Source organism: Salarias fasciatus, chromosome 18 (assembly GCF_902148845.1).
Source record: "Salarias fasciatus chromosome 18, fSalaFa1.1, whole genome shotgun sequence".
In the NCBI taxonomy this organism is placed as follows: Eukaryota; Metazoa; Chordata; class Actinopteri; order Blenniiformes; family Blenniidae; genus Salarias; species Salarias fasciatus.
Window position 1 is genome coordinate 23,642,716 of NC_043762.1, and position 16,667 is coordinate 23,659,382.

Genomic DNA, 16,667 nt, shown 5'->3' on the forward strand with positions numbered 1-16,667 from the left:
CACCATCTTGTTGGAGCTAGCATCCGCCAAGAGAGTTGGGGATCTCTGCGCTTTGTCAGTCCACCCATCCTGCATGGTGTTCAGCCAGGATGGGGGACTCGTGCACCTCTGGCCTAACCCGGCCTTTCATCCCAAGGTGATCACTTCGGACTTCCGGTCGCGAGTGATCCGGATCAGGACGCTTGACTCCATGCCTGGTTCATCTGGGGACGACCCACGCCTGCGGTCACTGTGCCCGGTCAGGGCTTTGCGTCTTTATGTCGAGCGCACAGCTGGCTTTCGCACCACGGACCAGCTGTTTGTGAGGTTTGGAGCCCGGGGGTGTGGTTCCCCGCTGACCTCTCAGCGTCTCGCCCACTGGGTGGGGGGCGCTATTGCAGCTGCCTACGAGGCACAGAATCTCTTGCCACCAGCAGTGATTCGTGCCCATTCCACACGACGTGTGGCTGCCTCTGCGGCCCTGTGCAGAGGGGTCACGGTGAGTGACATCTGCCAGGCTGCCTCCTGGGCCTCTGCGTCCACCTTCGTGCGTTCGTATCTGTTGGATATGTGCACTGACTCTGTGGCCATGTCGGTTTTCGGCGAGAACAGGAGTTCGGTCGTCTAACCGTTTCGGTCCTTCTGGCCTGGCTGCCGCGTCCCGGGTGGGCTCGCGGACCAGGGATTCCCCGCCTGCCGCTCGGCTCTGCCGCGGTCTGCGGATGTTGTTTACGGTGTTGCAGGGGCAGGAGTTCTGCCGCTTGCCGTTTTTGGGTTCGCTGCTGCTCCCCGTGCGTGGAACGCGGGCCAGGGGTCCCCCCCCCCTTCACCGCCTGCCGCTGTGGTTTCCCGGCCGGCGTGTGTGTGTGTCGCTGTGGCAATGCTTTGTACGTCGTGGGCCGCACTACGTCGCGAGGTGCCTGCCTTGTCTTCGGGAGTTCTACGGCCATTCTGGACGTACGGTTTGTTTACTTCTGTCTTACGCACCAATCCCGTCAGCAGGCCAGCTGGGAGTACATTCATCGACCTACGGCCTTCGCCTTGGTGAGTACCACTAGCGAAGCCCGTAGGCGGGCTAAGCACTTACGAAGTAGAATTAGTAGTTACTGGATGTAACTTCAGTTCTACGAGTAAGTGCGTGCCCGCCTACCTGCTGGCCCAGCTGTCTGCTTCTCTTGTTTTTGCTACGTCAGAAGAAGGGTTTGCTTAGCGTCATCCGAGGTTATGTACCCTTGGTGTGGGGCGTGGCGCTGCGCCATCGCGTGCGGGGGATTGGTGCGTCAAGCTTTGTATAGTCTCAGTGAATTGGACAGAGATAGGAGGTGTACCACTAGCAAAGCCCGTAGGCGGGCACGCACTTACTCGTAGAACTGGAGTTACATCCAGTAACTACTAATTATTATTTTATGACCAGAGTCCGGAAACTTTCCGGTACCCCCTCGTACTACTTATTTTTTCAGAAGTGACCTACTTCCTGGTTTTGAGCTGTTTTGATCCTGATGAGAGTTTTGCAGTTTTACAAGGCTCACATAGCATATTCAGGAAATGGTCTGTAGCTTTGTCTTTTCTGGCTACAGCAATAAGGAAATATTTAAAAAATGAGGCTCTATAAAGGAAAGTGGGGCAATGCGGATGTGAGGTGGACTGGGTTTGTGGGTCAATAGTAAATGACTGTTCAAAGTCAAAACCTTCTGGAACACTTTCCTTTCTGTTGATGTCATGAAACCTGTGAGTGGTTGGTCAGCAGATATGACAACAGGAACATCTTGACGTTTAATATGAGGGCATAACTTGCCAATTTTAATCTAATATTTTTCTAATATTTTTCCAAAAGGAGGCAGATTTCATTTTTCTGTAATTTATGTAATTCATAATATGAAGACATTACAACTAACAACAATTTATAGTCCTTTAAATGATTTGGCTGATCAGGTAAAACATTTATAATAATTAGATTGTTTCTGAGAGGAAGACAGTAGTAAAAGTCATTACATTTGCCTCAGACTGAATGTAGAGATGAAAAATCTGCAGAGGAAAAAAAAGTGATGATCAAGATGAACAGAAGGTTTGAACTGAAGATTGGTAATATTCAGTGACAGGCCAACATCTTGTCTTCCAGCAGCACCCTGCCAGTGGACCTCGAACTCCAGCGCCCTCCAGTTCAGCACGCTTCCCAGACTGAAGTTCAGATCATCCACGTAGTTCTGGATCTCACAAGCTGAAAGTGTGTAATCCCACGCGTGGACGTCGGACAGCATGCCGACAAAAGACTGCCTGACCTGAACGTGTCCTCCGAAGGAATCCTGGTCCTGTATGGATTACAAAGCATTGAGTTGAGCTTTTAGAAAACAACACAAGTTTGTTCATCGTTGAATACGTGGAATGATGATCCATACCTGTCCAAGGATAAAGACCGGCTCACTGATGCTGGTTCCACCAGCAAACTTGCTGACTGTGGACTCGCCGTCAAACCACAGCCTCACTCAGCCTCACCAGGCTGGAGTCACAATCCCAGGTGGAGCAGATGGAGTGCCACCGATTGGACGTGTAGTTCAGCCCCCCAAATCGCACCACTCTGTTATTGACGAACACGTCAACCACAGAAGATGCAGGATCCTTTCTGATCTGGAAGGCATTGGCGGCAGACGGAGTAGCCAGAGAGAAAAGGCTGTGGGCTCTGCTCAGGTCGGTGATGAACCTGCAGGCATCGAAAATGAGAATGAAAACTTAAAAAAGTCAACCATGCATGTATCTTTCTGAAGAAGACATGGTGGCTCTCTGTGCATTTTGTTGTTTTCACACTACGGCAGACAGCACTGAAACTCTGTACGGAAGTGCCAATTACAACATGGTCGTTTCTAGACACTTTTACAGAGAAACCCAACAGATCCACATGAGCAAGCATAAGCGACTATGAGATCAATAACGTTTTTAAGTCATTCTATAAGAAATTATATTGCTCCGATATTACTTCTTCTGCCTTACAAAAACAAAAAGATTTTCTGGATTTACTAAACATTGCTCCACTAGAAGAAAACTTGGTTGATAATTTAAATCTTGACATATCTTGTGAAGAACTGGCAGCAGCAACTAGGGATATGAAGGGGGCAAAGACCCCTGGACCCGATAGCATTCCTATAGAAATTTACAAAACTTTCCAGGATACATTAATGCAACCCTTACTCGAGATGTACCAAGAGTCCTTTGACAGTGGGTCATTGCCCCCATCATTGAATATGGCTGTGATCACGTTAGTTAAAACCAGGAAAAATATCTACATCATGTGGATCTTATAGGCCAATATCCCTCCTTAATCATGATTTAAAAATACTTTGTAAAGTTTTAGCCCGTCGCCTTGAGAAAGTGTTGCCAAGAATGGTCCATTCTGATCAGAATGGTTTTGTCCAAGGGCGGCATGGTTTTCATAATATTCGCCGTGTGTTCAATTTTGTGTTTGAATGCTCTGGTCTTAAGGACACTGCTATTTTTTCTTTAGATGCAGAGAAGGCCTTTGATAAGGTAGAATGGCCTTTCCTGTTTGATGTTCTTCAAAAATTTGGCATAAAGAACACCTTTCTTAGATGGGTTAAATTACTTTATTTGGACCCTCATGTCACGGGTGCGGGGTGGAAGGACCCAGGCGCAGGCAGTGTTCAGGGTTCAGGTGGTTTATTGAAGGGTTCCAGATACAGGCACGAGAGCTGAGGTGCAGGCAGGGACATGGAACACGCGGACGACACACACAACGAACCGACAAGGACAAGTGAGGGCTACGGGCTTTAAATAAGGTGGACACAGGTGAGGCACATTAGGGCGCTAACGAGGATGGAGACCAGGCGAACATGAGGAACAGACAAGCAGGAGAGACAGGACATGTAAAAATGGGGAAAACAAAACCAAAACCAGTCCAGAGCGCCCCCACAAGGCTGGAGGGGTACGGGGCATGACAGTACCCCCCTCTCCATGTGCGCCTCCTGGCGCACAAGGCAGAGGAGGGCAGGCCCGGAATGGGGACAAGACTCAGACTGGAACGGGGACAAGACTCAGACTGGAACGGGGACAAGACTCAGACTGGAACGGGGACAAGACTCAGACTGGAACGGGGACAAGACTCAGACTGGAACGGGGACAAGACTCAGACTGGAACGGGGACAAGACTCAGACTGGAACGGGGACAAGACTCAGACTGGAACGGGGACAAGACTCAGACTGGAACGGGGACAAGACTCAGACTGGAACGGGGACAAGACTCAGACTGGAACGGGGTGTGCTGCGCTCCTCGGCAGCCAGCACGGAACGGGGTGTGCTGCGCTCCTCGGCAGCCAGCACGGAACGGGGTGTGCTGCGCTCCTCGGCAGCCAGCACGGAACGGGGTGTGCTGCGCTCCTCGGCAGCCAGCACGGAACGGGGTGTGCTGCGCTCCTCGGCAGCCAGCACGGAACGGGGTGTGCTGCGCTCCTCGGCAGCCAGCACGGAACGGGGTGTGCTGCGCTCCTCGGCAGCCAGCACGGAACGGGGTGTGCTGCGCTCCTCGGCAGCCAGCACGGAACGGGGTGTGCTGCGCTCCTCGGCAGCCAGCACGGAACGGGGTGTGCTGCGCTCCTCGGCAGCCAGCACGGAACGGGGTGTGCTGCGCTCCTCGGCAGCCAGCACGGAACTGGGTGTGCTGCGCTCCTCGGCAGCCAGCACGGAACTGGGTGTGCTGCGCTCCTCGGCAGCCAGCACGGAACTGGGTGTGCTGCGCTCCTCGGCAGCCAGCACGGAACTGGGTGTGCTGCGCTCCTCGGCAGCCAGTACGGTCAGGAACAGGATGGGTCGGGGCTGCACCTCAGCAGACAGGACGGACAGGAACAGGACGGGGCTGCACCTCAGCAGACAGGACGGGACGGGACAGGAACCAGGGCTGCACCTCTTCAGCCAGGACGGGTCGCCGGCAGCAAACAGGAACGCCGGCAGCAAACAGGAACAGGAACGCCGGCAGCAAACAGGAACCGGATGGGTCGGGACTGCATGGCGGCACACGATGGGGGGGCGAGCTTCTTTCGCCAGCGGGGGGGCCATAGGCACACGGTCCGGGGGCGAGCAGCCTCGCCGGCACACGCCCAGTGGGCGCGGGCTTCTATCGCAGGGGCGAGCAGCCTTGCCGGCACACGCCCTGGAGGGGCGCGGGCTTCTATCGCCGGCGGGGGGCCATAGGCACATAGTCCGGGGGCAAGCAGCTTTGCTGGCAGCTGCCACAGGCAGACAATCCGGGGGCGCGAGCTGCGCCGGCGGCGGCCCGAGGCAGACAATCCGGGGGCGCGAGCTGCGCCGGCGGCGGCCAGAGGCAGACAATCCGGGGGCGCGAGCTGCGCCGGCGGCGGCCAGAGGCAGACGGTCCGGGGGCGCGAGCTGCGCTGGTGGCGGCCAGAGGCAGAGGATCCGGGGGGTAGGACTTACTGCCTGCTGGGTCCAGACGTGGTCGGTTCGTTCTGTCACGGGTGCGGGGTGGAAGGACCCAGGCGCAGGCAGTGTTCAGGTGGTTTATTGAAGGGTTCCAGATACAGGCACGAGAGCTGAGGTGCAGGCAGGGACATGGAACACGCGGACGACACACACAACGAACCGACAAGGACAAGTGAGGGCTACGGGCTTTAAATAAGGTGGACACAGGTGAGGCACATTAGGGCGCTAACGAGGAAGGAGACCAGGCAGGAGAACATGAGGAACAGACAAGCAGGAGAGACAGGACATGTAAAAATGGGGAAAACAAAACCAAAACCAGTCCAGAGCGCCCCCACAAGGCTGGAGGGGTACGGGGCGTGACACCTCAGGCTACAGTATTAACTAATGGACAATTATCTACAGCTTTTAAACTTTACAGGGGTACAAGACAGGGCTGCCCTCTATCCCCACTATTGTTCACAATGGTAATTGAGCCGCTTGCAATAGCGATTCGAAACCATGCTCTTTTGAAAGGCATAAGTATAGGTGATACTGAGCACCGTGTTGCTCTGTATGCCGATGATGTGGCTTTGTTTTGCTCCAACTTAAAACAGTCTATTCCAGCCCTACTAGAATTGATACAGGACTTCAGTGAATTTTCAGGTTATAAAATAAACTACTCAAAATCTGTAATACTGTTTATGAATAAGAAAGAACAAATTAACCCTCCCATTCACACTCCTTTTACAGTGTCAACCAATTTTACATATCTCGGCGTCACAATTCCATCAACAGTTGATGACATTATCTCTTATAATTACAACATTCTAATAGATAAAGTTAACTTATTGTTAAACAGATGGAACAACTTACCCATTTCATTGATTGGTCGAATAAATATAATAAAAATGTCAATTCTACCAAAATTTTTATATCTTTTTCAAACTATTCCTCTTGCTCCTCCATGTTCATTTTTTAAAACACTTAACAAACTGTTCTCCGATTTCATATGGAACAATAAGCGTCCTAGGATTCGGTTTTCCTTGTTACATTTACCATATGATAGAGGGGGTTTGAATCTGCCAAATCTTCAGTGGTACTACTGGGCGGCTCAAATACGAGCCTCAATGTTCTATTTTGACAGGAATTATCCGCCAGCTTGGGTTCTAATGGAAACACATCTCCTAAATATTCCTCCAAACCTTTATATGTATTCGGCTACTAAACGTAAACTTCTTAAAAAAACTAAAAATCCATTTCTCAGAAACGCGTTGTCAGTTTGGCATACTTCTCTAGCATATTTGGGAGAGGTTGCTGAACTTTCCCAGTTCTCCCCAATCTATGGCAATGATGATTTTGTTCCCTGCAGAGCAGACTTGGGATTTAAAATTTGGGCCGCCCAGGGCATTGCAAAGATGTCAGACTTATATGATGAAAACGAAACCCTTATGTCTTTTGAACAGTTAAAAGCAAAATACAATATTCCTATAAAACATTTTTTTAAATACTTGCAGCTTAGAAGTTTTATTCTTTCCAGGCAGAAAAACAATCTGACACTCCCAACTTTAACTACTCTTGAAGACTGTGCTTTGAGGGGGTTACACTCTAAAGCCCAGGTTTCAATTCTGTATCGGATCTTTGTAAGCAAATCCAAAGAATCATCTATTCAGTCTCTTCAAGCATGGAGAAAGGATTTATCTGAAGGAGTAACAGAGGAAGAATGGTCACAAGCTTGCGTATTAGCTCAGACCCAATCTATTAATACTAATTCAAAATTGTTACAATTTAAATGTTTGAGCAGGTTATACATTACACCTGTTAAACTACACCGATTTAACCCCTGCATACCCGATTTCTGTGTGAAATGTGGGGATCAGAAAGGCACACTTTTTCATTGTATGTGGGAGTGTCAGCATGTTCTATCTTTCTGGGGAAAAGTGGTAAATCTTGTGAGTGAAATTATAGGCAGGAAAATTCCTCTATCTCCTAAAATGTGTCTGTTGAATATTTGTCCAAAAGAATTTGTGGTTTCTAAAAAAGTGAAATCTTTGCTAAATATATGTTTACTAGAGGCTAAAAGGTGTATTGCTTCATCATGGAAATCAGAGAGTGTTTGTACAGCTTCACAGTGGATGAAGGGATTGACTTTCTATTTTGCTTTGGAAAAAATAAGTTACACAGCAAAGAACAGACTTGACAAGTTTCAGGAAATATGGACTCTCTTCTATAAATTTCTTGAGAAAAATAACATATCTGTTGATGGCTGGATGGATGACTGCTGACTTTTTTTGATTGGTTTTTTCTGTTCTAAATGAGCAACTGCCTTACACTATAGTTTCTAATGTCTTTACTGTTATTTCATTCGGTTATTAGAAATGAGGTGCCTCGCTGTGTGTTGCGTGTTTTCTTTTTCTCTTGTTTTTTTTTTTTTTTTTGTTTTGTTTTTTTTGTTTTGTTTTGTTTTTGCTGTTGGTCTGTTTTTTGTATGTTCTGTTAAAATAACAAAAAATTAATAAAAACATGTTTAAAAAAAAAAAAAGCATAAGCGACTGTGGAAAGGAAAAACTCCCTTTTAACAGGAAGAAACCTTTGCAGAACCAGGCTCAGAGGTGGCAGCTTTCTGCTATTCCGGTCGGGGTGAGGGGACAGAAAGAGAAGGAGATAGGACAGACAGTTTCTTGTATCTACATACAAACACAGGGTACATAGGCTACAAGAGGAACAATCATCAATGGCATGTAGCAACACAGTGAAATTACAGCAGTACAACAAAACCACATTGAAACGAGAGAAGGAGCAGAACTGGGAGTCGGTTCCACATGGTAGGAGCCCGGGGTTCAGTAAACGAAATGTGAATATCTGTCCTAAAAGATCTGCACAATAAATGAAAGAAAGTATATTTTGAAGAAGGAAAAAAAAGCAATTAAAGGCACCAGGGCTGGGGTGGTATATATATATATATCTGGGTATATATACATAAATGTTTTAGTTTCTTATACGTGAGGTTGAACACTTCAACGCACTGACTTTTCAGTTTTATTTCTCTTTGAAGGTTATAGAAGTTTAAGCTACCATTCTTAAATGATAAGTTTGGTTCTCTGAACTGCAAACATCTTCTTCTTTGGCCCTGGTGGCGACCAACAACTTAGGTGCACAGCACCACCGACCGTGGTGAATGTACTTCAGTTTACATCCTAAACACCGTATTCACCTCAGAGATCTGTAAATCCGCAACACCATGTATTTTGCGACACCGGGCTGTTGTGGAGGAGTGGCGTGAGTGGACCGTGAGGAAATATTGGTGAAACTAATGAGTTTTTGGACAATTAAAGCCGTTTTGGGAGCCGGCGCCACACATGCCCCATTGGCTAACAGTATACGAATGCCTGCAGCTCGACTTTGGATCTAAATTTCTCCCGAATCACTTATCGGATCAGAAAACCCTTCTGGGTGAATACATTGTTCTACTTCATTCTATAAACAACATGAAAACTGTTTAAACCGAACTTATCCTTTAACCTTATTTTACATCATTCTGAACATCATTTGGCTCCGATGTGATATAAAAATCAAAAGAATAATTCACATTTTCAAAATAAATGCTGTATTTTTCCTCATCTCTGTCGTTAAACAAAAACTTTAGAAGGTTTAAAACAACTGAATATTTTTTCACTATAAAGAATTGGTATTACTTCATTTTCACCATCTTTAATAAAAGATCTGGCTCATGCACATGTTGAACTGATATAAAAATATTGTGCAATCATTTTCATTTGTCATGATAAGAAATTTGAGTCCTACCCAATACAATCCTCTATGGCAACAGTGAACCGAATTTGTGGCTTTCTCTTTCCTTTTTCCTCCTTACAATGGGCCCTATTGTGTGTTTCTATGTGAGAACAATTCAACAGTAGTTTGAGAAGAACATCAAACTTCCTTGTAAACACAAACATTTCCAAAGCAGCCTGAGCTGCTGGTACCCACACTGACATTTTCTGAGGCTTCTATAATTGCAAAGCTGTTACTCACGGCCTTCCACAATATATCTAATAATATGCTGTTTATACGTCTTCCTGTGGCTTTGTTCCCCTTGACCCTTTGGATTTTCGGTTTTGTCATACTTGGCATCATGAGTCCACCTCTCTTGACCCAAATGTGACGGACAACATGTAATCAAACTGGAGCACCGTATAGCAGAGGTGGGAGATTGGAGCCTGATCAAGTCATCTCCATGCCATGTTTTTGCCCTCACCATGTACCACAGACAAGCTGTGGAGCAGGGTTGATTAGATTCACCTGGTGTGATACATGGTCAGAGCAAAATCATGGCATGGAGATGACTTGAGCAGGCTTCAATGTCCCACCTCTGCCGTATAGCCTGTATTATGATTGACAGACAGATAAACTAACTGTGTGGGATTGTCCTTATGATCTGGTGACCTGTTAAAGGTTTATTTGGTTTATTCTGCCTTGTTTTTTTTTGTATCATCAAATGGGATCATCTCCAGCTCCTCATGATCCGGGGTTGGATAAAGATTCATGGACTGTAACTGTGTCAGAGAGATGACCCTGTTTGTCTGAATCCTTTTGATCTTTGAACTTTTTTTTTTTTAATACAATAAACCTAAATGAACCACCATGGAGGTCTTATATGTTTTATATCGTTCAGCTCGTGTCACTAATATCAGTCGTCTAGCTACTATCACATCCCCCCCCCCCCTTTTTTTTTCCATCTGTGGAAGACTTATGTGATATGACTGTTTCACAGACGAGGCATCAGATCAGCCAGAGGGGTGAACTCTGGAGAGGGATCAGATCCAGACGACGAGAGGCACCTATTTCAACTCAGCAGGGAAAAACTGTCTGAGTTTGACTTTCAGAAAGGAGGAGATAGACTTGGTGGGCAAGACAGCGCCGGAGAATTACAGTAAAGCAACACACTCGAATGGAGTCTGCTTTGAAGATCTGTTTTTTCACTTCCAGCTTTGAAACGGAGTTTAGATGTGAAGAGAGAATTATAATTAAAGGGAAAGAAACAAGGCAAAAAAAAAAATTTTAGTGTTAACTTTGTCAGTTACAGTGACTTGAAGAACACGTGAGGAAAAAAAAGCCTGCTGGTATCTGAAGCAGCATCTTCAGGATGCGCTGATGTTCCTGAAATAGATTGTTTGGGTGTGATGTGAGGGCAGTTCCAGTAACCCGTCTTAAGGAAATGATAAGGCCTGTTGTCACCTCATGGCTTGAACCTGATGGATATCACCTGCTAATGAAGGCGTGTAGGTTCGTGAGATTTCATCAGATTAAAAGCTGAACTGAAGTCCACAAATAGCATCCTAACAAAGGTGTTGGGACGCTCCAGATGAGTCAGAGCGGTGTGCAGTGCTAATGAGACTGCCTCTTCTGTCAACCGGTTATTCCTGCAGGCAAATTGATGTCTGTCTAGAGTAGCAGGGATGACATCCTTGATGTAACTTAACACAATCAGCATTTCACAAACAGTTCACCTCCTCCCTCAATCTGATTGTCTGAAATTTAAAAATTTGTAAACTTTAAAAAGTTTTACTTTCATGAACATGTTGAAAACACTGTACCTAAAGAATGATGAGATCAAATCACATGAGTCAAGTCAAACCTCCTCTGCAGTCAGGAGGGAGATACTTGACTGAAACCTTCATTGTTGGTTGATGTTGTGCCAAGAAGTTTACTGTAATATTGTTGGTCTCTGAAAGAAGCAGCAGAAGAAGAACTTCATCTTTGGGCCGTCTGGTCTCTGTTTGACCAAAGTAGGAGTCTGGTCTGATTGCCGGCAGTAAGTCCAACCTGTTCCTGGTGCATGATGGACTCCAGCAGAGCTCCTCCACATCAAGAAGAGTCAGCTGAGGTGGCTCGGGTATCTGTTTAGGATGCCTCCTGGACGCCTCCCTGGGGAGGTGCTCTGGACATGTCCTGGCAGGAGGAGGCTGTGGACACACACTGTCTCGACTGGCCTGGGAATTCCTTGGACCCTCCTGGAAGAGCAGGAAGAAGTGTCTGGAGACAGGGAGCAAGAAAGGCCAAACCATGACATGATGCTCCCTCCACCATACTCCACATTGTAATGATCTTCTTCTGTTGGCATGTTGTGTCACTGAACCAGCTGTGAAACAGGCTTCATATCAGCAGAGGCTTCTTGTCAACAGCACAGTTAAAAGGTTTCAGTGTTTTCATTGTTCAGAGTGATTCAACACCATGAACCAATTGGTTATTATTGGCTTGACTCAAAGTTTGAAAATGCAAAATAATCGAGAGTATTTGTAAAAGGAGTTTTGTCACATTTTAGTCCAACATTGAGAACATTTGTGGCTCTCTCTTATAAGAACATTGAATCTGATATTTATTTTGTGTTATAAAGTGAAACTCTATGTAGTTGTAAATGTGATTGTTCTTTGTGACTAAGACGATGCTTAAAATGAAATTAATGACTATTTAATCCAGGAAATTTCCAAAAGATTGACGCGTTTTTGTTTTTCTTCACTGTTTCTTATGAGTGAATCAAAACTCTGTGTAGCAGAACAAACCACAGCAGTGACATGGAGTGGGGCTCCCTCTAGTGGAGGATTGTGTTGTCTTTGCTCCAAAGGTTTTCGTCCACAGCTGTGCTGTTTCCTGTCACTGTGGGCTGCAGAGCACAGTAGTACACAGCGGAGTCAGACAGCTCAAGCTTCTGGATCTTCAGAGGAACTGATCTCAAGCTGGAATTCAGTGTGGATGAAATTTTTTCTTCATCCTCTGTTTTCCCTGGACCAACTTTGAAGCGACTCAGGATGAATTTGGGGCTTTTGTTTCCTTCCTGTTTGTACCCGAAGAGATAATCATTTGAACTGCTGTTATACAGACAGCCAAGTGTTACTGAGTGTCCTTCATCAGCAGCCACGTCTCCTCTTACTTGTAGCACGTTGTCTTTTTTAGCTCTGCATCCTGTTAAAAACACCAACAGAGTGTGCTGCTAGAGAATCATGTCAATGTTGGATTGATGTGAAAGAAACAGAGTTGTGTTCATACCAAGGCTCCTAGCAGCCAGCAGCACTGAGATGAACAGAGGCCTCATATCTGCAGTGATGAGTAACTGTGAGCTCCAGCAAGTAGATAGAAGGCTGTGATCTCTCTGTTTCGTCTTCATCAACACTTAGTTGGTGGATTAGAAGGAGGAGCCTGATCACAGTGACAGGACTCGTTCACAGCTCTGTCTTCTTCCTCCTGATCATCATGTCACACTGAACACACACTTCTGCTGCTCAGACTGACAGCAGCAGCTTGAAGGTGGAGCAGCTCCAGCAGCAGCAGAACATCTTGTCAGGTGTCACTGCCTCCTGCTTCCCTCCAGTCTCAGGTGTGCTGGACACTGTCAGGTTGGATGAAGCTCTGAGATCCATCCAGGACTTGATGGAGAGATGAGATGAGTCATTTGTCCTGAGAGTCCTTCAGGGTTCAGTCAGAGGAGCTGGAGGAAGTGTTGGTCAACAGGGAACTGTGAACTTCTCTCCTCTGCTGAAAGTCACTTCAAGCTCCAAGGAAGTCATTCAGTCATGGGACGAAGGAGAATCTTAGTTTGACCTAAATTACAGAAATGTAGAGAGTAATTTCTGATGAAGTTACTGGTGGTTACTAAAAGGTTTATTTCATCTGAACTCTGAACTAAATCCACTGAGCCAAGCTGCCTGCTGGAACGTGCTCATGTGAGGGAAGGAATGACTTCTGGAAACGTCCTCAATGATTTGCATCCATCATTGTTTTAGTGAGGCAGCCTTGACTCAGGCCTTTCTGTGTGGAGTTTGCATGTTCTCCCCGTGTGTGCGTGGGTTCCCTCCGGGTACTCCGGCTTCCTCCCACGGTCCAAAAACATGTATGGTAGGTTAATTGATCACCCTAAATTGCCCCCTAGGTATGAATGTGTATGGGTTGAGTGAATGGTTGTTTGTCTATATATGTCAGCCCTGCGACAGACTGGCGAACTGTCCAGGGTGTACCCCGCCTTCGCCCACAGCAGCTGGGATCGGCTCCAGCCACCCGCGACCCCGAAAGGGATAAAGCGGGGCAAAGAAAATGGATGGATGGATGGAGCCTTGACTCAGGTGGTAACAACAGTTCTTCATCCAGTCCTCAGTGGCCAGTTTTGTAGGTTCTGCTGACGTCTAGATTTGGTCCTTCACAGATGTCCAGATCAGGTACAAATGTGAAAGTCACTGTCACGTCTAAATGAGGTCCAATAATGACGTCTGAATCTTGGATCTGTTTTGTACGTTCTGCTGATGTCTACATTTGGTCTTTGGATAACGTCCAAATCCTGAACGTCATTATGACATCAAAAAAAGGTCCAATTATGACGTCTGAATCCTGGATCAATTTTGTACGTTCTGCAGACGTCTAGATATGGTCTTTGACTGACCGACCCAATAATGACCTGATCTGCACGTCTCCCTGACGTCAGATGTTTGGTGGGTTAGCATATAGTGTATTGGAATAAAAAAAGGCCACAGTCACGATGTCTGTGCGAATTTGCACTTCTTGTTGCATTTGAAACAGAAACTATACCAGGTTGCCTCTGGGTGAAATTAGTTGCATGACATGATGCGTCAATAACAATAGTTGGTGGATCAGCAAAACTAAATACCACATACAGTCGTCTGTGGCTTAGCAACATATTAGCAAATGGCCTATAATGTCATTCAAAACACTCATATGCATACCTTTATATTTTGCTCGTTTCTCCTCTTCTTCTTTTCTTCCTTTTCTAAACTGGGCACCTGATAGCTTCTTTGGTCTTTTACTTGGATCGATGATCAAAACAGTACCTTTTCCCAGCACCTTCTGGTCACGGTTCACCCGTAAATCAACCGTAGTCCGGAGTCACGTGAGTCAGTTACACGTGGGTCTGTATTAATTATGAAATACAATTAATTTTGAAGCAGTACGTGTTGTCTGCCCCCCAACTCCCTCTCCCTCCCCACGCCACTGCGCACCACCGCCCCCCCATGCCAACATCTGCAGCCACTCGTTGCCCCCCCCCCACCCCCCCCCCCCCCCCCCCCCCCCCCCGCCCCGCAAATTCGGACAGCCCGAACGGACACACAAGCTGTATGGCGTGACTAATGAGGGCGCCCCAGCGCTCACGCCACTAATGCCATTACTGGAAATGAGTGCAAGTCTGGAAAACTACTTTTTTTTTTTTTTTTTTTCTCGTGCGCCCTCACATAGATTGTGCCCTGGGCGGCTGCCCACATTGCCCATAGCTAAAACAGGCCCTGGTCGAAGCTATGAGCACAGACAGGCGTGCTACAGCCGTTGTTCCTGCTATGAGCGGTCAAGTCGCCGCCACTCGCCTCATCACCGTCGCAGTCACAGGGACCTCCGTTATTCCCCCCGGGAATACAGAGCCTCTTTACATTACAGTGACCATTCTCCTGAATATCGCCACTGTTACTCACCAGAGCACCGTGAGGGACGTCGCCCTCCGACACCTCCACATGAGCGCAGACGGCGCCGCTCAGTGACCCCTCCTGGAGGACAAGAGAGAACATACAGGGGACCCACCCCTACAATTCCAGACTGTAATCATCCAAACCCAAGGGAGTTTGCTAGACTCCATATCGCCCTGGACAATCTCCTCCCTAGAGACGCCACTGAACGTTTTAAGTTCCAAATATTAGTGGACCATCTGAAGCTGCAGGAAGCATTGCTGGTGGCAGATTCTTATAGCAATTCTGACTACCCCTTCACAGACACTATGGCAGCTTTAAACCAGCAGTACGGGCAGCCACACCAACTCGCCCTCCAACGTATTGCCGAACTGATGGACGGCCCCAACATCCACAGCGGTGACATCAGGTCATTCAGGTTGTTCGCCCTGAACATCCGATCCCTGGTAAGCATGTTGTAGCAACTCGGCTTGAAGGGGCAGGTTGAGCTGGACTGTGGTTCTTAGGCCACTTGTCTGCTGGGAAAACTACCACATGACTTAAGGTCCAGTTTCAGGCGTTATATACACCCCCTCCGCATTCCAACCCCCACTCTACTGGACCTCGCAGACTGGCTGGAGTATGAGCTACTAATCCAGGAAGATATAGCTCAATATCTCTTGAAGAGGGATACTGGAGCAAAGTCAAAGGATTCAAAGAGCACTGCCAAGCAGCCACCAAAGGCCTCAGTCCTCATGCTGGGGATTGGAACTGAACCAGTGGGGAAGCCACTCCAGCCTACATTCCCAACAGGTCAAGGTTCAAAGAAGTTCTGCCCATTCTGTGACAACTACAAACACACCCTAAATAACTGCCCGAACTTCACTTTACTCAGTGCCACCCAGAAGCGCAGCTGGATACAAGATAACAATCGCTGTTAGCGGTGCAGCAGAGATCACAAATCAGCTGAATGTGATCTAAAGATGTGTTGTAAAACATGCAACAGTAGACACCTTCTCGCCCTTCATGAGGTCAGTGAGAGAAACCCAGCCAAGACTGACAAAGCTGAGAGAAGACCTGACCCGACGAAACACAGTGGGAGCAAACCTTTGCCCACGCAAGCACCAGAACAAATCCTATACATTGGAAAGTCCCCGCCGGGCCACCGCGTCTTTCTTAAGGTCAGCAAGGTCATGCTTCGCTCCGGTGACCGAACTCTAGAAACCTACACTGTGTTGGACGACGGTTCAGAACGCACATTGCTTCTACAATCAGCAGCAGAACAACTGGGACTTGAAGGCCAACCGGAGAATCTTCCACTGCGCACAGTCCGGCAGGAGCTACAGATGCTTCACAGGGCCACCGTTTCATTCACCAGCACACCAGCCAGTTCCCCAACTCGCACCTATAAGATCGAGGGAGCCTTCACAGCACCCATGCTCGGACTGGGTCAGCACACATACCCTGCCAAAGCACTGCGGAGTAAATACAAGCATCTGAAGAAACTGCCAATCCCAGCATTCAAGGACACTACCCCCTTGCTACTCATAGGCTCAGACCACCCCCATTTGGTGACAGCAGTTGAACCAGTCATATTGGGTCCTCCTGGTGCACCAGTGGCTGTCTGTACACGTCTCAGATGAACGTTGCAAGGTCCGACCGCCAGCTTAAAGCATTATCTCACTGACCAGCGCTGCCTTTTCACCACCGTTGGATTGCCATCAGCTGACATCTATCATCATGTGGAGAGATTGTGGCAGTCATGTGGAGTCATGTGGAGAGATTGTGGCAGTGAGAAGGCCAGCATGAGGTCACAACAGGATAAAGAGG

The 16,667-nt window shown here is 47.4% G+C and overlaps 1 pseudogene; it reads right to left on the reverse strand.

The window, feature by feature from the left end:
- Window positions 1–2,068: 2,068 nt before the first annotated feature.
- Window positions 2,069–15,028, reverse strand: LOC115406109 (C-reactive protein-like; annotated as a pseudogene).
- Between the last annotated feature and the right edge of the window lie 1,639 nt (window positions 15,029–16,667).